Genomic DNA, 13,075 nt, shown 5'->3' with positions numbered 1-13,075 from the left:
ACTTAAAAACAAAGTCTTGTGTCTATTCTAAACTATCAAATTTGACAATAGTGGATTTTCATTGTGTAGTTGTAAATATATTTGTGTTTGTGCATCTTTCCTTTCAAATAGATTGAACTTTAGAGTAGTCTCATACACAATAGATGTATTATACATTTTGCAACTATATTTTTGGCCTAGATTTTCCCAACTAAAATAGTAGGCTATTAGAAATTGAAGCTATTTTGAGATAATTTGGGCTACTCATTAAAGGGTTTTACTCAATATCATTATTGGTAGAATTATTTGTATATTTTTGCTGCAAAAATAGAACTCCATGACTTCAGTAATTTGGTAGGTCTCACCTAAATTTCCACCACCAAATTTAGAGTCTTCTTTGTTTGGTATAATGGTGGGTTTTGAAATTATTAGTTTTTAAAATTTTATTTTCTACAATATATCTTGTTTTAATATTGTTAATTAAGTGAATATTTGTTATCTGAAACAAGGTTGTTGTTATACAGATTTGCAAAAACTTCTGAATAATTAAATTTAGGATTTTCTCTTTGTGCTTCATACAAAACCCAACATAGAAAGGACTCTAATTTTGACATTATTTTGGTGTTATTAGTGATGCAGTGGTGGGTCTAAGGGTGGGAAGTATGAATGGATTTGCTGGATGAAGTAAGATTTAATAAATCCTTGCTTAGGCAATGAAGTTTATATGTGTCTAGACAAATTCATCCACTTCTGTAGTCATTATTCAAGTTTAATCACATTCTCACATTTTTCACAAGTATTAAATATTTAATTATATTTATGCATTTTGAAGAAGTTGAGAAAATACAACTTCAGAGATCCCAAGAACACCTGTTAGCAAAATACCTATCACAAGAGAAGATTGGAGCCAAAACACAATAATGGCTCTGAAGAAAAAGATTATCATTAAGAGAGGGAATTAGTTAAATGAACAAGTACAATAAAATCCTTATAAAAGGATATTAGCAACCCTAAAGGTGTGCAACCCTAAATGCCTAAGTTTATCTTAAGCATAGAGTATAATAGACTAATAATTAAATAAATAATTATTCGCTAATACAAAATAACTCTAACACCCCCCCTTAAGATGAACTTAGGGAGTAGCTAAAAAACTAAATGCATGAAGAAAAAAATGCAACTACATGATGAAGGCAAAAAAATTAGGTTTCGGCAATAAAGCCTGATGAGGTACCCAATCACAATCAAATCTCTATGAACTAGAGAAATAGAGAAAACCACATGGGAAAAAGCTCTACTCCAAAAAGAGATGGAAAAAGGACGTCAAGGACTGAAGAAGCCTCCAAACAAGAATGTTCCAAAAAAATAAGAACAAGAGAAGAGCAGAAGAATCACTGAAGCATGAAGAACCTACAAACATTGTTGAAGAATAACCATCAATTTGAAGAACCTCCACTGAAAGAGAAGACAATCAGGTAGAGAAGACTGTAATCTGCATGAGTGCTCTTAAATAATTCTACTCGAATCAGATGGAAAACAAAGGAAAACAAGTGAACTCAAAGATACAGATGGCATAAAACACCAAAGCCTAAAGAGCTGATCCAATGAACCAAGGAAACATTAGAACAATGGGAGAAACCTCCCCATAATGTTGACAAGGGAGAGAGACAAGTACATTGAAAATGACGGCCAACAAGAACTACATGACGAAGAACCAGGAACATCGAAGGTGTAGAGAAAAGTACATAGTGTCATGGAAGAAACACTCAGTTGACACACATCATGAGGCTAATGTCATGGAAGGAACACTTACATGACAAAGGTAAATGACAAACAAAGGCAAACATCAACCCCCCATGAAACTTAATAATGTAGTGCATGTACAATAAGGCACAAGATGTGCAAGATCTTAGGTATACAATGCATAGTGGCACTTTAATAAAATGTCCAGAACCCAAATTTGTCAAAATCTGACAAATTTTATATGGAAATGGGGTTTTTTTTAGTGTTTCGAGCTCAACGGTGAGGTCCGTTTGAGCCCAAAATGATCAGAAACAAAATAGCTACCCTAGATCCAATAAAAAACTTTGAAAAAGATTGAAACCCTCCAAAAAATCTTCTAAAAAATTAGGAACAAGCAGCAGCAGATGTAGGTTCTGATACCATGAAGAAGTTGATATAATACAATTTCAGAGATCCCAAGAACACGTGTTAGAAAAATACCTATCACAAGAGAAGATTGGAGACAAAACATAATAATGACTCTGAAGAAAAAGTCTATCATTCAGAGAGGGAATCAATTAAATGAACAAGTACAATACAATCCTTATAAAAGGATATTAGCAATCCTAAAGGTGTGCAACCCTAAATGCCTAAGTTTAGCCTAAGCGTAGAGTAAAATAAACTCATAATTAAATAAATAATTATTAGCTAATACAAGATAACTCTAACACATTTCATTTGAGAATAAATTGCAGCACATTAAGGACTAAATAAATTATTTTTTTTGAAAAATAATGGACATTAATATTTAGTCAGTTTTAGATAAAGTTATTGTAGAAAGATTAAGCCATGCCCTGCCTTGGTAGTTCAAGTCTGTTTCAAGCATGGGAGTAAGTGAGCTATTTTGTTTTAACATAATATATCTAATGATTCTGAATGCCAAAAACCATAGCCAATAAATCTTTGGTTCTACCATTAATGCCAGTGTGACAATTCAGACTTGGATAACAAGGTAGATTATTAAAACCGCTCAAAATGCTTTCTTTGAAAATAGTATAGTCTTTAAACTTCATTTCTTGATAAAGAATCCTTTAACTAACTCGTTAAAACCGATCAAAATGCTTTCTTTGAAAAGAAATTAATTATGACCAAAATGGCTTGAAATCCAATTTATAGATTATTTCATTGCAGAGAGCTCTTTACATCTTTATTTTTCTTTTAATTATATATCCAAAAATTCAATGAACCTATTGTAACATTTTACTCTTTATAGATAGATACAATCCATTAAAAATTTTCCCGAAACTAGTTCACAAATAGAAAACAAGTTCTTATTGATATAATAAATATTAGTTTAGGAGAATATTTTTTGTTTTTGGTAAAGATAAATGGGTTTCACATGGATCTGAAACCAAGAGTTTTATAGATACTAGCCATAAGCCAACCAAACAGAAACTAACAACAAAACAGGGGAAGACCCCAGACCGAGCTCAGAAGCAAAAAGAAACAACAAGCAACAAAACAAAGCACAAACAAACAATAAATTAAGCGAGTGCACTAGCTCCTTGTTCTTCTACATGGTAACCTTGTTGATTTCCTCCAAGTCCTCCATAATGAACCTAGAGGTACCTGATGAGCTTAAAATATGCTCATAATTTGGATGTTATGATAAACTTTTAAATGCCTTTGCTTTTGTTATTTCATGAATGTTCAGACTTTGTTGAAACCTTTTTGGAATATCCTGTAGCAAGATACTTTTATATTCCTCCAGCTCATTGTGTTGACTTGATTGCATTTATTGCCCCGTCGACTCCCTAAAATGACTGGTATATCGTATACAGTTTTTGAATGATGAAGTAGATTTAAATGTGTGATTAATGAAAAGATATCGTGTATGTGCCATACGCCTTTTTCTGTTGCCTGTTACCTTTTGTTTCGCAGGTTGTTGAAGAACGATCGAGTCAAGCGCAGCCGATCTCAGCCTTGTAGTAAAGTCCATTTCTTGTACGACTTCGAGGGAGCTCCGGCAAGGACTCTTTGACCGAACCATGGGAAAGAATTTTAATGGCAGTTAATTGGGAAAGAGTGGAGCGCTAGATTTTCTCTCTGGATCGGGTTGAACGCATAAATTCATTTATGAAGTTTGTTCCTTGACTCGGGGATATATTTTACTCCCACGTCTTTCTTTAAGGAAGTTAGTTAGTTAGTTGCTCTCCTGTGCGAGAGAGAGGAGAGGAGATGATAGATAGAGTAAGATAGAATTAGAATAGTAGTTATCATGTAAGAATCAATATGATAATAAAAGACAGAATTTGTTGTTAGTTTCCATATCAACAAAACAATGTATATCATTCTGTTTTTATGAATAAAGTTCAATGAAGTTCTGAGTTTAGCATCTGCGTAATCAGGAGATGCTTGCTAAGGGGGCCCACTTAGTAGGTATCTATAGCTAGTTAGTTAGTTGTTCTTTCCTGTTAAAGCTTCAGTTTGCTTTCATCTTTAAAATTTTTATACAAACTTAGCTTTACGTTGCTCCTGCAGCACAAGGAATCCATCACTGTGCCTGTTCCTGTAGCATAAGGCCAGTTCATAGTTTGTGTTTCAGTTGTAGTTATCATGATTTTTGTTCTAATCAGATCATAGTTGAGTTAAAGAGCTTTGCATTACCTTCCTGTAGCGTAGGTAGAATTTCTTTCTAGTATGTATTTCTGCTAAGTTTTGACCAAAATGAGTTCCTAGTGCATATATTTTGCTACGCCATTTAAAGTATACGTCCCCTGGTTTGACAAGTAAATGAACGTCTACAGAGAGAGATATTGGTCACCTGTTGGAATGCCCAATTCCCAGGAAAGGTTTTACTGTGATTTTCATATCCTTTTGTGGGCGCGACCAGTACCCTTATTGTTACTCCTACTTCTGGTCCTGAAACTAGGGCCCGTATTTTTATTGCCACCCACATCAGAGTCTTTATCGCCCAGTTCTTTCTTTGTGTTACTGTCACTAGGATAATCACTATCAGTAGGATTGGATCTGTACTCCGCCACCATGGAATTGATCTTTTCCAACCCCTCCATACTATTTCTCATGGCCTCCTTTCTTATGTCCACCAGATTCTTAAGGTTATTCTTGATATCCTCCATAGACTGCTCAACCTTCTAAATTCTTTGCTCATGATTACATTTGATAACCTCCACATCATGGGAAAGCTTTTGGGTCATGATCATGAGCTTCTCTATTTTTTTAGGCTCAGGTGAATCAGTCAAGATATCAATTATCTCCTTAATCCCCTCTTTGAGGGTATCAATCTCCTTCCCCACACACTTCCAACATTTCTCTTGGATTCTATTCTCTTCCATCACCAGATTCAACAGAGTAATATCCTTTTGTAAGCCACTATCCACATCTTTAGGCAGAGTCCCTTGCTTCTCCATCAGGACATGAAGAGGAATGTCCAATTTGATTTCCTGGTCCAAGGTCTTGGGACCACAGTCTTTGGAAACCAACTTCTTCTTTTTGGAATAAGGCTCAGTTTGAGAGAAACCATCTTGCTGGTCGATTTATATTTACTTGCAGCCCATCTAGGGGGGTTCTTGCTGCTATGGGATCCAAGAGTGACCAACATCTCACCTTCTTCAACTAGCTTGTAATCAGGGTCAACAAGAGGTTTGGTGCTCCCACTATCTTCCATCTCCTTATCCGTATCAAAGACATCTTGAACATCAGTATTAGGGATTTGCCCTTTCACAAAGAGAGAGAGCACAACTTTATGGGTTTGGCATACTCCATAATGAGAACAATAAGCCCTTCATGGAGGAATGGATTATTCGGATTCTCAGCATGTGTTTCTAGACTATTCTCCAAAGAAGAAACTAGATAGAATGGAATCAAAATAACTTTGCCATGACTAAAGTGATTTAAGATGGTAAAATGATAAGAAAAGATATTGGCATATCTGCCATCAAGCATAATGTACCTCACAATGAATTCAGCTATATCTACCCAAGGAGCCATTAGGTCCTTTATGTTGTAGCCACCATTTGCCATTTTATTAACTCTTAAATGTTCCTTATCTTTATCAAAAAAATTTGCCATGTCTTCCTCCCTTGTTTTTCTGTCTCTGTAAAACCTTCTGCCATTCGTAGCCAAACCCATAACCATGGCTACCAGGGTTTCATCCACCTAAAATTCAGCACCATAAGCCCTCAAAACCCCTTTCTTCCACCTGTTGAGAAACGTTTCTATGAGCAGAGGAGAAGGACCATAGAGTCTATCCAAGAAGGGAACCATCCCCCCATCAACAAGTTCCTACCACACCTCCTTACTTTTCTTCCATTCATAAAAAGTGGGTTGTTCTTGCCTATTCTTGTCCCCACCCATAATGGTCTAGGTTGCCAAGCAAAAGAAGGAAATGGGCCACACAAGACAAGTCTCCAAACAGAAGCAGGACAAGGGCCACACAAGAAGATAAAAAATCTAGGCACAAGGGAAGTTTCTAGATCTTCGAATGGGGAAATCGAAAGGAAACCATTTCCCCAACAACTTAATCAAATCATGATTATTCTTCATTAATTACCACAAGTGGATGGTATCATCATATGTGAGGTTGCATAAGTTTTTTGGGAAAGAGTCCTGATTGTTCCACCATTTTTTCACCACGTAGCCCACCACCATATTGGCCAATAAATTTGCTTCTTTATTGCCTTCCAGAAATACGTGAGAGATTTTTAATTCATCCAACTCTTTAATCATATCACAACAATATTTGATCAAGTTAGAAATAGTATAGCTAGGATCCGTATGCCCATTCAAACAATTGATAATATTAAGTGAATTGGATTCCAGCCATAACTTTCTAAATCCTTCCCTTTTAGCCATGTGTATCTCTAAATGGGCAGCACTGGCCTCCACAAAATGGTTGGATAGGGTGCAAAGAGGGAGTGCCACCATAGAAACCAGTAGACCCATATCATTCCTAACCACTCCCCCACACCCAGTCGGCCCAGGATTCCCTTTAGCTTCCCCGTCCACATTGATTTTGATCCATCCCATAAGGGGGATTCCATGGAACATTATGTCTGCACTGTTTAATTTTGTGCATAGGAATGGAGATATTCCTGCCAATTTGTCATTGTTTGATAGTATCCCACTCATCCTGGAGAGTAGGGAGGGGATGGTCATTCCTTCTACTGAGGTAGGAGTGAAAAAAATTCTCCTTGATATCATTTCTAATTCTAATAGCCACTACAAGCGTAGGAGATTCCAAATCTGCAAAAACTTTATTATTTCTTTCTTTCCAAATACCCCAAGCAATATGAGGAAGAGACATATTCCATAGGACTCCCAAAGCCTGATTATCGAAGGGGCACTTCCATTCAAACCACAACCTTTGAGCAGAATCAGGGAAGACCCAATTAGTGTTCCAAATATCAACAAAGAAACTCCATATATCCATGGAAAAAGAGCAATGTAGCAACAGATGACCAACATTTTCTGTCGCTTCTTTCCATAGGAAGCATTTGTTAGTAATAGGAAAACCTCTTTTGCAAAGGTTGTCACTGGTAGAAATCTTACTTTGCATGAAAAGCCAAAAAAAAGATGTTAATTTTTGGAGTTAAAAGCTTATTCCAAATACCAACCTAGAAAGGGGAAGGGAGAGAAACTTCTAGAGATGAACTTGTAGGCATCATAAAGCTTGAATTTACCTAAAGAGGAGAAATTCAAGAACACTTTATCCTCCACATGAGAGCATGGGATATAAATATAGTTTAACCAAGGTTTCAAAGGTATCAAAGCATCATCCACAAATTTGAGATCTAACCAGGCTCCATCTCTAACATAATCAGCCACCCAAGAGCCAATTTTTCTGAGATATAATTCCTTCAAAGGAGGAGCCCCAAATAGAATCCACAAGGGGGCCATCACCAATCCACCAGTCCTCCCAAAATCTGATTTTAGTTCCTTTCCCCAACACCCATCTACAACAATGCAAGATAATATTGGTGGAACCAAAGAAATTGCTTCATAAATCAGAGTCAGAGTTGGGAAGGTCATAAGATTCCAGCGTGTTTTGGATACCTTGGATGTCGTATTTATGTTTGAAAATGTCAATCCATTCATTGTTCTCTTTAAGACATCTTCACAAATTCTTGGCCATCAAGACTTTATTGAAATCTCTCAGATTTCTAATGTCCAACCCCCCCATGGACTTGGGAAAGCAAACTTGTTTCCAAGCCACAAGATGCAACCTATTCTTAATTTCAGTCCCTGTCCACAATTTTTTTAAAATTCTTTCTTGTCTATCAACAATTTTGATGGGAATTTTGAATAAACTCATAGCATACACCAGGAGGCTCTATAGTGTAGCTTTGAGAAGCTAGATCTTACCAGCCTGTCTTAACAAAGCACCTTTCCACCTAGCTAGCTTATTCTGGAATCTATCAATAAGATTCGCTTGAAAGGAATTTGGGGCCGGACCATGGCAAAGGGGAAGACCTAAATAAGAGTCGAGTAGAGCCCCAACTTTACACCCCAAAATCATGGCAATCTTCATTTTCCTATGGTCCAGGGTGTTAAAGAAAAAAATGGAACTTTTAGCCAGGCTAATTTTTTGTCTAGTACCTTTCTCATAAGTATCTAGAGTCTTTTTTAAATTCTTAGCTTCTTTAACTAAAATTTTCCCCATCACCAAAGTATCATGCATGAATTGTTGGTGAGAACAAGTAGAGGCCTGAGAAGAGGGTCATAAGCCCAAAAGATTTCCTTTTCTAACTTCCCTTTGGATAATTTTATTGACAGCTTCACTCATCAGAATGAAAAGGAAAGGAGATAAAGGATCCCCCTGTCTAATTCCCCTCGACCCAAAGAAGAAACTGGAGGCAACACCATTGATGAAGACTCAAAATTTTGGAGTGGACACACATTGATCAATAATCTGGATGAAGTTATCTCCAAATCTAAATTCCCTAAGGACTCTAAGAAGAAAAATCCAATTGACTCTATCAAAAGCTTTCAATAGATAGGGATTCCTTTTTCTGGGTATATAGGGTTGCTCTGGGTATTTTTCTTGGATAGCATGTTTTGTCCCTTTGGTTTAGGGGTTTCTGGTTGTCCTTTGTTCTCTAGTGATTGGCACTGCCATGTCTGTTATGGTTGTGTGAGCCATTCTAAAAGCCAGCCCTATTGGTTTGGGGAGTGTGTTAATCCCGTTGGGGTGGTTTTTCTTTAACCTAGATTTTTTATGTATACCCCTATTTTCTTGTTCTAGAGGAAGGTTAAGGGATCCATTTTAAAACCCTAGTTATTACTATTGATGGGGTCTAGTTTTTGTTGTACCTATTTCTTGACTCCTATGCCTTTCTCTCTCCTATTTTAGTCTCAACACCTTTGGGTTTCCTTGGTTCGGTCTATTGAGGTGGCTCCTTCTTCTATTGAGGTGGAGATGGTGTGTTCTAAGGTTGGCTCTTCTTCTATAGAGGTGAAGATGGATGTTGTGTTTTTTTATAGGAGTTGTAGGTAGTTTTTGGTGATACGACTATCAAGTTGTGGGAACCTTGGAAAACCCTCATTCAAGATTGTGGATGCTTGGAAAATCCCTATTGTTGGTTGTGGGAGCTTGGTTACTGGTTTTGGGAACCTGTCAAAACCCATCAAGGCTAGCGGAGCCCGGAAAAACCCCATGTCTTTTGGTTGTGGGAGCCCTATAGAACCTACTCTTAAGGTTGAGGGAGCCTATAAAAACCCTATGTACTATTCTCTCTTCAGGGCTAGGCTGGATGCTGACAGTTTTCAAGAGCCCTGTCTAATCAGTCTTTGTTTTTGGTTAGGATCAGGTTTTGTTGATGATGTTTTGTTGATTTTACTTTATGTTAAGGGTTCCTGGGAAAACCCTTCTTATTGGCTGAGGGTGGCAAACAAACCCTTGTTCTTTATCTTAGAGATCTACTAGTTGTTTTAGATCCATTGGTACTGCCAGCATGGCTTGTATTGTTCTATCTTTGTAATCTTGCTAGCATCTGTTTAGTGTTGGTTGTTGGGTGTCTTTGATCTATTTTTTTGCAATGTCCCATTATTGGTTCTAGATCCATGTAGTTTCTGAGGGTTTCAGGTCTCTTCAAACTTGTTGTGTGGGGTTTATGGTCCCCTCAAAACCTGTTTATCCTAATCAAAAACTTTGAAGCTATTTTAATGAATTTAATGATTTTCAAAGATACTAAACAATATATATTATTATATGCATATACAAATCACTTCTATTCTTTATTAGAGCAAAATAAGTTTTGAAGGGACACAAAACCCTTAACAACAAGAGACATCCAACAATAAGAGAAAGAACCAAAAGACAACCAACAACTACCCAAAAACTAAAAAAAAGATAAAAAGAGGGGTAAAATGACATGACCCAACAACCTATTGAATATTTTTTGACATATTTGAAATTTCAGCATTCCCGCTATAACATTTTTATTGATGTTGAGCACATCCTGAAAAATTTAGACATGAACGGTCTTACCTTTATCCTAGGCTTTGAGTTTTGGGTGAAGGGAGAAGAATAGGACTGTTGTCCATATCCTATTGAACAAATACATCGTTCTTCTCATAATTCTTCTTGAAAATAAAGAGGGGGTCTTTCCTTCTAGCTAATTAATTTTTTTAAATTATTCTATAGTCAATCTTTGATTAATTACTGAGTAATTAAAATCAATTAATTAGTTAAATTTGAACCCTTCTTCTATTAAATATATCAAATTTTATAATTTGATTATTTAATTCTATTACAATCAAGGAACATTGACAAGGAAGGGTGATTTAGTGTTCCATAATTTTTGGCTTTATTAAATTGATTATGTAACCACATAGCACCTGAGGATATAGAAAAGCAGGTTTTGCAGTTTGGAAAATAGTTAGAAAATCTTTTTTTCAGAGTGTTAGAAGTAGTTGGGATAGCAATTTGGGTCCTTTTTCAGATGTATTCAAGCTTGTGTAAGTTTGTGGAGTCATTTTATTCATAGTCATTTTGTGTGACTTTTGGTATATTGATGTCAAAGAGGAATAGTCACCGTTTTGGTTCAAATGTTCATATTTCAGTTTGTCGAGGGAAAGAGAAAGTTATGTTGGATATTGTTGAGTTGTATGTGTGATCTAAGATTTGTGTTGTATATGTCTTTGGCATTATTGTCAAGGGGGGAGAGAATCATGTTAAAAACTACTATATCTTGTGTTGATCTCAAGGGGAGTTTGTTGAGAGTTATGGGGAGTTGTTAGTAGTTGTTTTCTTTCTTTGTATTAATTTTTTTCACATTCATATGTTGCTATCAATGCCAAAGGGGAAGATTGTTGGATATTATTGAGATATTTTTTGGAACACTATTTTGTCATTGATGTCAACATATTCCTTTGTGTGTTCTAGTGTTGTAGTCAAATTAAATGAGTTATTTTGGTCAGTGTGTTTCAGTTGAGCTGATGCAGTTTAATGGGTTTTGAGATAAGTATCTCTAGTTAATTCAACATAAGTTTCAGTGGTCCACATGATGACTTGATTGAGTTAGGTGATCCAGTATTGAGGTTGATATTAAATTGTTTGTGTTATTCGGTATTCTAGTTTGTGCTCCAAAATTTCTATATCTTTAGTTGCAGATGTATGGGATGTGTTCTAGATGTAGACGTGTATCCTCAATTCAATTGGTTCATGATTTCGATATCCACAAGTGAATCTTTCATGTTGACAATCAGTTTTGATAGTGTTCTTGAGCTTCGGTGGAGAAATGATGATGATTTTAGTAATCCGAGTTGTTGTACTTGTTGTGGTGCAATTCATATTTCTAGTGAATTTTCCTAGGTCATGTTTTATTCATTTTGTTGTTCTGCATTTATTGTTGTGCATGATATTGATTATTTTATTGATCTGTTGTGTTTTTCGTGTTATGCGACATTTATGGAGTTGTAGCATGTTGCGGATGATCGAGGCATAATTCTTGGAGTTGTTTCATAATTGTGGTGTTTATTTGGGTCCAGACTATATCTTAGTAGACATTGTTTTGGTTTGCATGCATATTGGAGATTGGAGTTAACCGACTAGATATTACATGTTTTATTTGTGTGTTATGTATTTTTGGGCCAACATGTAGAAGATCTAATTTGATGTTGCAGATATATAAGAGTGATTGGTAGTATCATTTATGAGATCGACGGTTATTTTGTGAGCATTGGTTATCTAGTGTTCACAATTCTTCATGCGTGAGTGGAAGATTGGTACTTTGAATTGCAGTAGAACAACATATCAGAGCAAAGTGTGTTGCAGAGTGTGCAGTTTGATATATGAGCTTAATCGGAACTATCTCCACGCATTTCTAGATGCTATTTATTAGTTCAACCACTTTAGTTATCTATTGTAATATATTTGTAAGGTAGTGAGCCTTCCTTAGGGTTGTAGCCCTTTTTGTATTTGAGTAGTGAGCTCTAGGCAGTGTACCTAAAAGCATGTGCATTCCCCTTTGTAATATTATTATACTTCAAACAAGGTATATTTGTATTCAAAGCAGCGATCTCTGGTTTTCAATAGCCTAAGGTTGTGTGAATAAATATTTATCTAAAAGTTAATTATAGATATAAAATTTGATTAAATGATTTTGTGAATTTACCTATATCATTGTAATTTTTTTTTTAATGTAAAAAAATTATGAATTTTTTAGAGATGAATCTATTTAATATTTAGTAATAATGCAGATGGTGGTAGACAATGATAATGTCCATTGGCAGATTAAAAAATAATGGTCATTGGGACAAGAAATTTCTATTAAATCCTGTAGTCCATTATTTATATTTGTAGATGTATTATTGGTGGTGCCATAATGTCACCTCTCTTCAGATTATCTATATAATAGATGCCTTGCCTCCCATTTCACTAAGACAAATTGGGCATTTGCAAATTTGCTTGTGTTCTAGCCAAATTTGTTTGTGTTGTGACAAAAAAGTGAATAGATAGTAAGAAGATAGTATTATACAAAGGTTTGGAATATGAAAAGTTAAAAAAATAATAAAATACTAGCATTGATAAAACCATCATAGAGGATAGTTGAATTTTCTATTGAGTACGTGGTAGATTAAAAGAATATACAAACAACAAGTAGACATGGATTAGCAATTGAAGATAAATAGATGCATGAAATCAATAGTTTGAGCTTTAGATTAAAATAATATATAATACAATGGGAAAGATAATCCTCATGGGAGGTACCTAATTGTACGACAAATAAGGCATACATACCTTACCCCCTATGGGATTTGAACTTGTGACAACTCTTTCAAGAACACACACACTCCACTACTAGGCCAACTTACATTGTATAGATGTGAAGAGTGGGAAGATTTAAGGTGTATG

Source organism: Cryptomeria japonica, unplaced genomic scaffold (genome assembly GCF_030272615.1).
Source record: "Cryptomeria japonica unplaced genomic scaffold, Sugi_1.0 HiC_scaffold_66, whole genome shotgun sequence".
NCBI classification, from domain to species: Eukaryota; Viridiplantae; Streptophyta; class Pinopsida; order Cupressales; family Cupressaceae; genus Cryptomeria; species Cryptomeria japonica.
This window is presented reverse-complemented; position numbering follows the sequence as displayed.